Raw genomic sequence first — 15,174 nt, 5'->3', positions numbered from 1 at the left:
TATTTGCCCCGACCTTCCTAATGGGTTGCTGAAGAGGAGTACCTGCGGATTGCTAATGACTACTTTGAATCTGGTAGCCGTTAAAAAGAAGAATTTACAAAATATCTCGTTACCCAGGAGGGTCTTGTTTGCACCAGTTGTGCCTTTTTCTACTTTTGCTATCATGTTTTTCCGGTAGCACTTTGGTTGCCTGCTTTTGATTGGCAGTGGTTTTCTACAATGGAACTGTCGAGATCATGAACGCTGTATGATCCAAAACTTTAATTGTAAATAGTTTGCACCTCTTTAGGTGCCCTTTCTTGGTTTTACATACAAAGACTCTTTGCGAAGATAATGTTCTTGCATGGACACTTTTCGAAGAATGATGTCTACCTCAAGGGACACTGCAAGAAATCCCGGCTGGGAGCAGTGTTCTGCACCTTACAAGAATTTTGAATGTTTTATGATAACGTATTTGATAATATTGTGTCTTATGAAAAGTAAATGTCTTTTATAGAATATTTGATATAGAGAATTAGAAACATTTTGAGATAGAATGTGAGAATTGAATAAAGACTGAAGAATTGAAAGTGACAGGTGACAGGCCAAGAGTAGATGGTCAGTGTCTTGCGTCCAGCAGCAGTAGTAGTAGAGAGAAAGAAAAAGAGAATAATTGATAGAAAGAAAATGTGTTGAGTATAGCACTTTGAATTGAGAATTGCACTTAAGTAACTTTTTGATACTAAGATAGGAAGTTAGCCTGTTTGAAACGTTTAAGAAATGTGCCTCCTATACTAGGAAGATTAGATAAGTATTGTTAAAAAGCATTTAAAAATCTTGTGTGTTCCTGTATTGTACTTTTGTTGTCTTGCAGCCCGCGGACGTGCTGTGTTTAACGGGGGGGTATGTGGCGCCCCTGAGGCTTCAGTCGCCACAGAGGTACTGCACCTTCTCCTAAGGTGTAGTGCCCCACCATCCAGGTAAGGTGGGAACTCCTGACCTCGCTCCACACCTGCATTCCACACACAGGATAGTTCAGTGGGGCCACCTAACAGCTTCATGCTGGGGGTTAGCAGAGCACCCCTCGTGGAACCCTGCTTCGTAAAACGAGATGTGCTGGGAGACGGGTGGAGTGTGATGATACAAAAGAGAGGGAAAGTGTAGGATTTCAGGTCAGTCTGGGGGGAGACCCAGAAGAGGCGAGTCTGACAGGAGGTCAGCAGACGAGGGTCTGAGAGAGAGAGCAGGCTGACAGCAGGTCAGCCTGAGAGGAGCTCAAGCAGAGGAAGGCAGTCAGTCAGGAGAGGCTGAGGACTGGTCTTAGTGGAACGAGCTTCTCAGGAAAGGAAGAGAAGGAGAAAGAGACGTAGACTGAAGACTACAGATTCCATCAGAGAGATAGAACAGATCGGAACGAAGGAGAATAGAAGGACGGTGGGAAGCTGGTTGAGAAAGAGAGAGAACCCTTCCAGCCCAGAAAGCGCAATGGCCGGGGCCCGGTCCCCGAGGTTGATTGGATCTTTATATCCGGCAACAGACACCGGAGGAGTAGTGAGCCGCTAACGCCTTGCTCCCACCATAGACTTGGGACACAACAGCGAAACAGATAGAGAGCCGGGACTCTAGAGCTAGAGTTCCCCGAAGCAGGCTACAGCTGTCTGTCATACAAGTAGAGACTAGGAACACCTAGAGAGAGGCATTCCAGGGTAACTAAGTACTGGAGTGCTTCGCACCTAAAGGCGCATTGGAGGAGTCGTTCAGTAAGGTACATGTTGGTGGAGTGTGGAAGGGAGAATCCTATCCTGCCTGGAGGTTGGCTGGAGCCCTGACCTGGAGGACACAGTATGGAGGCAGGCAGTGGTGTGAACTGCAAACAGTGAGTAAAGCTTTGGAACCGCACACTCTGGTGTCCTCCAGTTATTCCCGCACCGCTACACCTGGGTACCAGCATCCATACCATACTGCGCCTCTCCTCATCCATTGCACCTACACTGCCCTGGGACTACAGCTCCACCTGTGGGGAGCTATACCATCTCTGCTGCACCACACCATCAGTCCCAGCGGATCTGCATGCAGCGTTGACCCAACATCATACTTGCCAAATACCACGGGTGGCGTCATGAATTATTCTAATAAACTCTAACACCTTTAACATCACCGCAATTGATATTGGGGCCCAGGGCCACGGACCGGGTTACCGCTGCTGTGACACACCATCCCCCTTACACCGGCCCGGTACCGAGTACCCCACTGCCCTGGGCGAGCCGCGGGGTGACCCAATTTCTGGCGTCACGAACAGGATGACGAGACCCGATGACATCGGGTTCTGTGTGCCTTGGCTTTCCAACTTTTGAAAATGTGCAGAAGACCAAATTTAATAGACTGTAAAATGGACATTAGAAATGGCCGCTGGTGCAGAGAAGAAGGGCGTGAAGAGAGGGGAGGTCCTAAGAAAAGGCCGCGAAGAGTCTTGGGCCGTCCCTGCCTGAATTACTATGTGACAGATGCATGGCCCACCCCCCGAGGGGTTCGTATACTGGCTTGGTATGGAGGCGCGGGAAGAAGATGCCACCCCCGGAAGGAGGGGCAGAGAAAGCCAGTGGCGAGCAGAAGGGCGGAGCAAGAAGAAGAACACCAGAACGCCATTCTGGAGAGTAAGGGAAGGAGGCCTGCGGAGCGCAGGGAAGTGCAAACCCCCGTCGCCATGGCTGACGGCTCCAACCCTGATTCCGGAACGAACTGCCGGCAATTAGCCGAAGAAATAGTCATACTGACCACCCGGCTGCGGCTGAGGCAGGAGGCCTTGGGAAGACTGAGCCGGCAGCGTGCCCCGGAGAGGCCTACACCTGCGGTACCCGCGACACCGGTACCCACCGCTACTGCACCGGATCTTTTCTTAGCAGACCATGCGGAGCTTGGAGCAGCTGCCATGCCATCGGCAGTGTGTATCATACCCTCTTTGCTGCTGGTGCCGGAGGAGTTGTATGCAGCCGAGGGAGCTGAAGCAGAGGAAGAGGAACTCCTGCCCGGACCTGGCGCGGCTGCGCAAGTCTCGCCGACGACTCCCACGGAACGGAGCAGTCATGGGTTCTACCGCCATCCCAGGTGTCTCACCAGGCAGCACCCGCCACCACCACGCCTGCAGCGGAGCTGAGGTCGTACCACCGGGAACTCCCAGGTATTTGCCCCGACCTTCCTAATGGGTTGCTGAAGAGGAGTACCTGCGGATTGCTAATGACTACTTTGAATCTGGTAGCCGTTAAAAAGAAGAATTTACAAAATATCTCGTTACCCAGGAGGGTCTTGTTTGCACCAGTTGTGCCTTTTTCTACTTTTGCTATCATGTTTTTCCGGTAGCACTTTGGTTGCCTGCTTTTGATTGGCAGTGGTTTTCTACAATGGAACTGTGGAGATCATGAACGCTGTATGATCCAAAACTTTAATTGTAAATAGTTTGCACCTCTTTAGGTGCCCTTTCTTGGTTTTACATACAAAGACTCTTTGCGAAGATAATGTTCTTGCATGGACACTTTTCGAAGAATGATGTCTACCTCAAGGGACACTGCAAGAAATCCCGGCTGGGAGCAGTGTTCTGCACCTTACAAGAATTTTGAATGTTTTATGATAACGTATTTGATAATATTGTGTCTTATGAAAAGTAAATGTCTTTTATAGAATATTTGATATAGAGAATTAGAAACATTTTGAGATAGAATGTGAGAATTGAATAAAGACTGAAGAATTGAAAGTGACAGGTGACAGGCCAAGAGTAGATGGTCAGTGTCTTGCGTCCAGCAGCAGTAGTAGTAGAGAGAAAGAAAAAGAGAATAATTGATAGAAAGAAAATGTGTTGAGTATAGCACTTTGAATTGAGAATTGCACTTAAGTAACTTTTTGATACTAAGATAGGAAGTTAGCCTGTTTGAAACGTTTAAGAAATGTGCCTCCTATACTAGGAAGATTAGATAAGTATTGTTAAAAAGCATTTAAAAATCTTGTGTGTTCCTGTATTGTACTTTTGTTGTCTTGCAGCCCGCGGACGTGCTGTGTTTAATGGGGGGGTATGTGGCGCCCCTGAGGCTTCAGTCGCCACAGAGGTACTGCACCTTCTCCTAAGGTGTAGTGCCCCACCATCCAGGTAAGGTGGGAACTCCTGACCTCGCTCCACACCTGCATTCCACACACAGGATAGTTCAGTGGGGCCACCTAACAGCTTCATGCTGGGGGTTAGCAGAGCACCCCTCGTGGAACCCTGCTTCGTAAAACGAGATGTGCTGGGAGACGGGTGGAGTGTGATGATACAAAAGAGAGGGAAAATGTAGGATTTCAGGTCAGTCTGGGGGGAGACCCAGAAGAGGCGAGTCTGACAGGAGGTCAGCAGACGAGGGTCTGAGAGAGAGAGCAGGCTGACAGCAGGTCAGCCTGAGAGGAGCTCAAGCAGAGGAAGGCAGTCAGTCAGGAGAGGCTGAGGACTGGTCTTAGTGGAACGAGCTTCTCAGGAAAGGAAGAGAAGGAGAAAGAGACGTAGACTGAAGACTACAGATTCCATCAGAGAGATAGAACAGATCGGAACGAAGGAGAATAGAAGGACGGTGGGAAGCTGGTTGAGAAAGAGAGAGAACCCTTCCAGTCCAGAAAGCGCAAAGGCCGGGGCCCGGTCCCCGAGGTTGATTGGATCTTTATATCCGGCAACAGACACCGGAGGAGTAGTGAGCCGCTAACGCCTTGCTCCCACCACAGACTTGGGACACAACAGCGAAATGGATAGAGAGCCGGGACTCTAGAGTTAGAGTTCCCCGAAGCAGGCTACAGCTGTCTGTCATACAAGTAGAGACTAGGAACACCTAGAGAGAGGCATTCCAGGGTAACTAAGTACTGGAGTGCTTCGCACCTAAAGGCGCATTGGAGGAGTTGTTCAGTAAGGTACATGTTGGCGGAGTGTGGAAGGGAGAATCCTATCCTGCCTGGAGGTTGGCTGGAGCCCTGACCTGGAGGACACAGTATGGAGACAGGCAGTGGTGTGAACTGCAAACAGTGAGTAAAGCTTTGGAACCGCACACTCTGGTGTCCTCCAGTTATTCCCGCACCGCTACACCTGGGTACCAGTATCCATACCATACTGCACCTCTCCTCATCCATTGCACCTACAGTGCCCTGGGACTACAGCTCCACCTGTGGTGAGCTAAACCATCTCTGCTGCACCGCACCATCAGTCCCAGCGGATCTGCATGCAGCGTTGGCCCAACATCATACTTGCCAAAGTATTCTAATAAACTCTAACACCTTTAACATCACCGCCATTGATATTGGGGCCCAGGGCCACGGACGGGGTCACCGCTGCTGTGACACACCATCCCCCTTGCACCGTCCCGGTACAGAGTACCCCACTTCCCTGGGCGAGCCGCGGGGCGACCCATACAAATTCAATTTATCTAGCAATATATTACAATTTTTTTTTTTAAAGATATCAGCTTTATTATACACAACAACAGCAGACTCATGAAAATTATAGATAGTCAGGTTTGCGTATCTCTGCAGGCTTTCTGCCAGTTGCACAACTGCTAGCTAAAGATACACTATTAATTAAACCAATGGAAAATGCGTAGACTTGTGCAGAATGGTCAAAGGCACGCCTGGCTACTTCCAAGTAAACGAGGTGTGTACATGTTCCTGACATGGGTTTCAGGAGTGACAGACTGACCAGAATACAGGTCCTCGCTTGCATACACTGTATTCAGAATTTAATTCTAATGCCTTTGACGTCTGGTAGAATACAATTTACTGGCAATGATCATACAGCTCCCCAACTCCTGTATTATATTCACCTTACAGTGGCTTCACCCACCATGACAGTGGTTCCATTGGGATCCGGTGGCTAAAATGAACTGTGAAGCTTTCACGGCACCTGCTGGCCCGCTGCTAATTGTAAGCGAGGAACGCATGATGACATGGCGGTGGACATGGTGGTGGTGGGCAAAGCCCAAATGTTTAAAATGGCATTGTAAAGGGATGGGGAATATGTATTCCACTATCTTCTTAACTATTTGGCATGAGGCAGGGACCTCTCGAATGTAGGCGTGAGAACTCTCCCAAATGTATGATGCAGGGCCACCTGAGGGCCCTTCCCAAACTCAGGTTTCACGGCACCTGCTGGCACTCTGCTAATTGTCAGGGAGGGCCGCATAATGACATGGCAGTGGACACGTTGGTGGTGGCAGGCGATGACCAAAATTCAAATGGGCATGTTTTATCTGACATTGTAAAGGAATGGTGAGCATGTATTCCACGATCTTGCTAACTATTTGGCATGAGGGAGGGACCTCCCAAATGTAGGAGTGAGAGTCCTCACAAATGTTAAAGTAAAAAATAAAGCCAAAATGCTCCGTGTGAACATAGGCTAAAGCAGAGGTATAATTTACATGTAATTATGAAGGAAATAATATTTCTTAGCATATTTCCCTTTAACCCCTTAACGACCAGGGGTATTTTTGGTTTTGCATTCTCATTTTTTGCTACCCTTCTTACCAGAGCCATAACTTTATTATTTTTTGGTCAAAATGGCTATGTGAGGGCTTGTTTTTTTGCAGGATGAGTTGTACTTTTGAACAACACCATTGGTTTCACCATGTCATGTAACAGAAAACACGAAAAAAATTCCAAGTGTGGTGAAATTGCAAAAAAAAGTGCAATCCCATACTTGTTTTTTGTTTGGCTTTTTTACTATGTTCACTAAATGCTAAAACTGACCTGCCGTTATGATTCTCAAAGTCATTATGAGTTCATAGACATCAAATATGTCTAGGTTCTCTTTTATCTAAGTGGTGAAAAAAAATTTCAAAGTTTGTTAAAAAAAAAAAAAGTTGCCATTTTCCGAGACCCGTAGCGTCTCCATTTTTCAGGATCTGGGGCTGGGTGAGGGCTTATTTTTTGGCAAGCCGAGTTGACGTTTTTATTGATATCATTTTGGTGCAGATACGTTCTTTTGATAGCCCATTATTGCATTTTATTGAAAAGTTGTATTGACCAAAAAAACGTGATTCTGTGGCGCTTTGATTTATTTCTCGCTTCGCCGTTTACCCATTGGATTCTTTTTATATATTGATAATATTGATAGATTGGACGATTCTGAACACGGCGATGCCAAATACATGTATATTTGATTTTTTTTATTGTTTCATTTTGAATGGGGCGAAAGGGGGGTGATTTGAACTTTTATATTTTTTTAATATTTATTTAAAACATTTTTTTACTTTTTAGGCTACTTTCACACTAGCGTTATGAGGTGCAGCGCAGGGCCGCCGCTAAGCTCCGCCCCGGCCATGCCTCCTCCGGTCAGCTCCTCCTATGGTCGCATGACACTGCATGCGAACAGCGTACCCTATATTTAGCGTTGGATACGCTGGCCGTGCGCTGGTATGATATTGCCAGTGCGTGCACCCTTTTGGCGCTGCGCCGACGAGCGCCAAATGCACCGTGTTGCATTTTTGTGTGCTCGGCGCAGCACCAAAAGGGCGTATGCACCGGCAAAATCATACCAGCGCACGGCCAGCGTATCTAACGCTAAATATAGGGTATGCTGTTCGTATGCAGCGTCATGCAACCATAGGAGGAGCTGACCGGAGGAGGCGTGGCCGGGGGCGGAGCTTACCGGCGACCCTGCGCTATGCCTCATAATGTTAGTGTGAAAGTAGCCTTACTTGCTTTAACAGTCTCCATGGCAGAGTTTGACAATGGCATTTAACATATTAACAGCTGTGGGTGAATTGCGATTCCATCTGCGGCTGTTCCGGGCACATGTCAGCTGATAAAATCAGCTGTCATGTCCCGGAAAAGGTGTGGGCTCATTGCCGGAGCCTGCACCAAACAGGGGGAGGCGTCCAATGATGGACGTCATTGGACGTTAAGGAGTTAAAAAAAATATTTGGTTCGGTAGGTCTTTTTAAAAATCCGTAAAACCAGCGCAATAGTGTGACAACATTATTCCCAGATACCATATGTGAGTCACAAAGGCATGCAGGCATCCTCTCCATGCTGTTCCCATTTAGTTTTAGCTCTTTCCCATCCATTTCAGGTTTTTTCCCCATACCCCCAGACCTGTTTGTTGGGTCCAACAGAAAAATAGTCGACTTTCCCATTGACTTGCATTGGATTTGGTATTTCAAACGAATACATGGATATTAGAAATTATTCGAGCCAATTTTCCCGAATCTGATTATTTCACTATTTGCTCATCACTAATTAAAAACTCTGCTTCACAGCTGCACAAAAACGCATCAAATAATGGAGAAAGGCATCAAAAATGCAGCAATAATCAGAGAAGATTGTTATTGTGCAGTTTGTTGCGGATCCAGTAGAAAACAAAAAACACAGTATTTCTGCAATGTGTGAACAAGGCCTTACAGACACTAGAAGCCTGACGTCATACAGTGAAGCTACATAAAGATGAGAAAGTTCTAGCGGCTCCGACTGTAAATGAAGGAGCGAAATATAATCCACAGGTCCCAACTAGAGATGAGCGGGACGCACAGATAATGTCGCACTGCCTGAGTGACTAAAAGCTGCACAGGGCACGCCGGAAGGTTAGAGATTCATGGCCTCCCGTCCAGCTGACAGATGGTACTGATTTGGACAATGGATCGGAATCCCGTGAATGCATCTCTATTCCCAATCATTCCGGATACAGCGGACAGTCCCAGATTTGGCTCTACTCCCTGCAGTCTCAGGCGTCTGCTTTATTTCCCTCGCTGCCAGCGCCGCTATGACAACTCCTCCTGCCAGGGGAGAAAGAAATGGTAGATAGGTGTGGATTGGGATGTGTCCAAAATGTACCGCCGTGCATAATTTGTCCTTGTCTCTGTTCTACAAAAGTTGGGAAGTACGCATCATGGATACTTTCGCCCCAATATTTGAAACCATGTCAGATGTACAGCATTGGGAGGAGTTTATTCAGCGTCGGACTGGAGCACCTTGGGCCCACCAGAGAAAATCATTCTTGGGGCCCACTATGTAGCTACACAGAGATAAATACAAGACCACCAATTGTGCGGTAAAACACTCTAATATCCGGGTATAATATAAGGTAGTACACGTCTTAATTATGTAGCAGGGGTTGGGGTAGCCTCCCTCATAGAATATAAAGCAGCCACCTCATATAGTATAATGCTGCCCCCTCATAGGGTATAATGCTATATAGATATATAGATATAGAGTTAGATAGAAAGATAGATGTAGAAATAGATAGATAGATATAGAGATAAATAGTAGATAATGGATAGATAGATAATAGATATAGATATAAAGATAGATATAGATAGAAATATAGAGATAGATATAGAGATAGATAGAAAATAGATAATGGATAGATAGATAGATAGATAGATATAGAGATAGATAATAGATAGATAATAGAGATATAGAGATATAGTAATAATAATAATATAGTGATATATAGATAGATACAGTCATGGCCAAAAGTATTGACACCCCTGCAATTCTGTCAGATAATACTCAGTTTCTTCCTGAAAATGATTGCAAACACAAATTCTTTGGTATTATTTTCTTCATTTAATTTGTCTTAAATAAAAAAACGCAAAAGAGAATGAAGCAAAAAGCAAAACATTGATCATTTCACCCAAAACTCCAAAAATGGGCCGGACAAAAGTATTGGCACCCTCAGCCTAATACTTGGTTGCACAACCTTTAGCCAAAATAACTGCGACCAACCGCTTCCGGTAACCATCATTGAGTTTCTTACAATGCTCTGCTGGAATTTTAGACCATTCTTCTTTGGCAAACTGCTCCAGGTCCCTGATATTTGAAGGGTGCCTTCTCCAAACTGCCATTTTTAGATCTCTCCACAGGTGTTCTATGGGATTCAGGTCTGGACTCATTGCTGGCCACCTTAGAAGTCTCCAGTGCTTTCTCTTAAACCATTTTCTAGTGCTTTTTGAAGTGTGTTTTGGGTTATTGTCCTGCTGGAAGACCCATGACCTCTGAGGTAGACCCAGCTTTCTCACACTGGGCCCTAAATTATGCTGCAAAATTTGTTGGTAGTCTTCTGACTTCATAATGCCATGCACACGGTCAAGCAGTCCAATGCCAGAGGCAGCAAAGCAACCCCAAAACATCAGGGAACCTCCGCCATGTTTGACTGTAGGGACCATGTACTTTTCTTTGAATGCCTCTTTTTTCTCCTGTAAACTCTATGTTGATGCTTTTGCCCTAAAAGCTCTACTTTTGTCTCATCTGACCAAAGAACATTCTTCCAAAATGTTTTAGGCTTTTTCAGGTAAGTTTTGGCAAACTCCAGCCTGGCTTTTTTATGTCTCGGGGTAAGAAGTGGAGTCTTCCTGGGTCTCCTACCATACAGTCCCTTTTCATTCAGATGCCGACGGATAGTACGGGTTGACACCGTTGTACCCTCGGACTGCAGGACAGCTTGAACTTGTTTGGATGTTAGTGGAGGTTCTTTATCCAACATCCGCACAATCTTGCGTTGAAATCTCTTGTCAATTTTCCTTTTCCGGCCACATCTAGGGAGGTTAGCCACAGTGCCATGGGCTTTAAACTTCTTGATGACACTGCGCACGGTAGACACAGGAACATTCAGGTCTTTGGAGATGGACTTGTAGCCTTGAGATTGCTCATGCTTCCTCACAATTTGGTTTCTCAAGTCCTCAGACAGTTCTTTGGTCTTCTTTCTTTTCTCCGTGCTCAATGTGGTACACACAAGGACACAGGACAGAGGTTGAGTCAACTTTAATCCATGTCAACTGGCTGCAAGTGTGATTTAGTTATTGCCAACACCTGTTAGGTGCCACAGGTAAGTTACAGGTGCTGTTAATTACACAAATTAGAGAAGCATCACATGATTTTTCGAACAGTGCCAATACTTTTGTCCACCCTCTTTATTATGTTTGGTGTGGAATTATATCCAATTTGGCTTTAGGACAATTCTTTTTGTGTTTTTTCATTTAAGACAAATTAAATGAAGATAATACCAAGGAATTTGTGTTTGCAATCATTTTCAGGAAGAAACTGAGTATTATCTGACAGAATTGCAGGGGTGTCAATACTTTTGGCCATGACTGTATAGAGATAGATAGCTACAGAGATATATAGATATAGATAGATATAAATAAACATAGATATAGAGATAGATAGAGATAGAGATAATAGCTAGATATAGAGATAGATAAAGAGATAGCTAGAAGGTAGATAGATATAGAGATAGATATAGAGATAGATATAGAGATAGAGATAGAGATAGATAGAGCGATAGATAGAGATAGATATAGAGAGATAGATAGGGCTAGATATAGCGATAGATATAATAGATAAATATAGAGATAGATATAGAGATAGATAGATATAGATATAATAGATAAATATAGAGATAGAGAGATATAGAGATAATAGATATATATAGAGCTAGATAGATATAGAGATAGATATATAGATAGATACTGTATATAGATAGATATAGAGATAATAGATAGATATAGAGATAGATAGATATAGAGATATATATAGAGATAGAGATAGATAGATAGATAGATAGATAGATATAGAGATAGATAGAAAGATAGATATAGATAGAGCGATAGATAGATAGAGATAGATATAGATAGATAGATAGATAGAGCGATAGATAGAGCGATAGATAGATATAGAGTTGTATATAGAGAGAGATAGATATAGAGATAGATAGATAGATATAGAGATATAGAGATGGATAGATATAGATAGATATAGATAGAGCGATAGATAGATAGAGCGATAGATAGATAGATAGATATAGATATAGACTTGTATATAGAGAGAGATAGATATAGAGATAGATAGATAAATAGATAGATATAGATAGATATAGAGATAGATATAGAGATAATAGATAGATATAATACATAGATATAGATAGAAAGATAGATATAGAGAGATATAGAGATAGATATAGATAGAAAGATAGATATAGAGAGATATAGAAATAGATATAGATCGAAAGATAAATATAGAGATAGAGCGATAGATAGATAGAGAGAGTTAGATATAGAGATAGATATAGATAGAGATAGATATAGAGCGATAGAGCTAGATATAGAGATAGACATAATAGATAAATATAGAGATAGATATAGAGATAGAGAGATATAGAGATAATAGATAGATATAGAGATAGATATATAGATAGATATAGATATAATAGATAAATATAGAGATAGATATAGAGATAGAGATATATAGAGATAATAGATAGATATAGAGAGATATAGAGATAATAGATAGATATAGAGATAGATATATAGATAGATATAGATATAATAGATAAATATAGAGATAGATATAGAGATAGAGATATATAGAGATAATAGATAGATATAGAGAGATATAGAGATAGATAGATATATAGATAGATATAGAGATAGATATATAGATAGATATAGAGATAATAGATAGATAGATAGATAGATAGATAGATATAGAGATACAGAGTTAGATAGATATAGATAGAAAGATAGATATAGATAGATAGAGCGATAGATAGAGATAGATATAGATAGACTGGATGGATGGACTTCTATAGCCCCAACCTGGATCTGCCCCATCCACCTTTCCTACAGCCCCTTCCCAACATCCCTACAGTCCCTATCCCTATTCCCTTCTGTACACCTGCTTTGGCAAAACTAATGTGTATTTAGTCCTGCCAATAAAGCTTCTTTGAATCTTGAATCTTGATAGAGCGATAGATAGAGCGATAGATAGATATATATATAGAGTTGTATATAGAGAGAGATAGATATAGAGATAGATAGATAGATAGATAGATAGATAGATATAGAGATATAGAGATGGATAGATATAGATAGAAAGATAGATATAGATAGAGTGATAGATAGAGCGATAGATAGATATAGATATAGACTTGTATATAGAGAGAGATATAGAGATAGATAGATAAATAGATAGATATAGATATAGAGATAATAGATAGATATATATAGAGATAGATATAGATATAGAGATAGATAGATATATAGATAGATATAGAGATAGATATATAGATAGATATAGAGATAATAGATAGATAGATAGATAGATAGATATAGAGATACAGAGTTAGATAGATATAGATATAGATAGATAGAGCGATAGATAGAGATAGATATAGATAGAGCGATAGATAGAGCGATAGATAGATATATATATAGAGTTGTATATAGAGAGAGATAGATATAGAGATAGATAGATAGATAGATATAGAGATATAGAGATGGATAGATATAGATAGAAAGATAGATATAGATAGAGTGATAGATAGAGCGATAGATAGATATAGATATAGACTTGTATATAGAGAGAGATCTAGAGATAGATAGATAAATAGATAGATATAGATATAGAGATAATAGATAGATATAATAGATATATATAGAGATAGATATAGATATAGATAGAAAGATAGATATAGAGATAGATATAGAAAGATAGATATAGAGAGATATAGAAATAGATATAGATAGAAAGATAGATATAGAGATAGAGCGATAGACAGATAGAGAGCGTTAGATATAGAGAGAGATAGATATAGATAGAGATAGATAGAGAGATAGATAGAGAGATAGATAATGGATAGATAGATATAGATATATAGATAGATAGATATAGAGATAGAGAGCTAGATAGATATAGAGATAGAGATAAAGAGATAGATAGAGAGAGAGATAGATGTAGAGATAGATAATGGATAGATAGATATAGAGAGATAAATAGAGATAGATATAGAGAGATAGATAGATAGATAGATAGATAGAGATAGAGAAGAGATAGAGATAATAGATAGATATAGAGATAGATAGAGATAGATATAGAGATAGATATAGAGAGATAGATATAGATAAATATATTTATAGAGATAGATATAGATAAATATAGAGATATATATAGAGATATATAGAGATAATAGATAGATATATAGATATAGAGATAGATAGATATATAGATAGATATAGAGATAGATATATAGATAGATATAGAGATAATAGATAGATAGATAGATAGATAGATATAGAGATACAGAGTTAGATAGATATAGATATAGATAGATAGAGCGATAGATAGAGATAGATATAGATAGAGCGATAGATAGAGCGATAGATAGATATATATATAGAGTTGTATATAGAGAGAGATAGATATAGAGATAGATAGATAGATAGATATAGAGATATAGAGATGGATAGATATAGATAGAAAGATAGATATAGATAGAGTGATAGATAGAGCGATAGATAGATATAGATATAGACTTGTATATAGAGAGAGATCTAGAGATAGATAGATAAATAGATAGATATAGATATAGAGATAATAGATAGATATAATAGATATATATAGAGATAGATATAGATATAGATAGAAAGATAGATATAGAGATAGATATAGAAAGATAGATATAGAGAGATATAGAAATAGATATAGATAGAAAGATAGATATAGAGATAGAGCGATAGACAGATAGAGAGCGTTAGATATAGAGAGAGATAGATATAGATAGATAGAGATAGAGAGATAGATATAGAGATAGATAATGGATAGATAGATATAGATATATAGATAGATAGATAGATATAGAGATAGAGAGCTAGATAGATATAGAGATAGAGATAAAGAGATAGATAGAGAGAGAGAGAGATAGATAATGGATAGATAGATAGATAGATATAGAGAGATAAATAGAGATAGATATAGAGAGATAGATAGATAGAGATAGAGAAGAGATAGATAGAGATAATAGATAGATATAGAGATAGATAGAGATAGATATAGAGATAGATATAGAGAGATAGATATAGATAGAGATATTTATAGAGATAGATATAGATAGAAAGAAAGATAGATATAGAGATAGATATAGATAGATATAGAGATTGATAGATATAGATAGAAAGATAGATATAGAGATAGAAAGATAGAGAGATAGATATAGAGATAGATAGATAGATATAGAGATAGATAGATAGATATAGAGATAGATAATGGATAGATAAATAGATAGATAGAGAGATAGATAGATAGATATAGAGATAGATATAGATAATAGATAGAGATAGATAGATAGATAGATAAAGCTAGATAGATATAGAGATAGATATAGATAGAGACAGATAGATAGATAATAGATATAGAGCTAATAGA

This window comes from Dendrobates tinctorius, unplaced genomic scaffold (assembly GCF_039654945.1).
Source record: "Dendrobates tinctorius isolate UK_male_01 unplaced genomic scaffold, ASM3965494v1 ptg000104l, whole genome shotgun sequence".
Classification (NCBI taxonomy): Eukaryota; Metazoa; Chordata; class Amphibia; order Anura; family Dendrobatidae; genus Dendrobates; species Dendrobates tinctorius.
The sequence above is the reverse complement of the archived record's forward strand: the minus strand, read 5'-3'. Positions refer to the sequence as shown.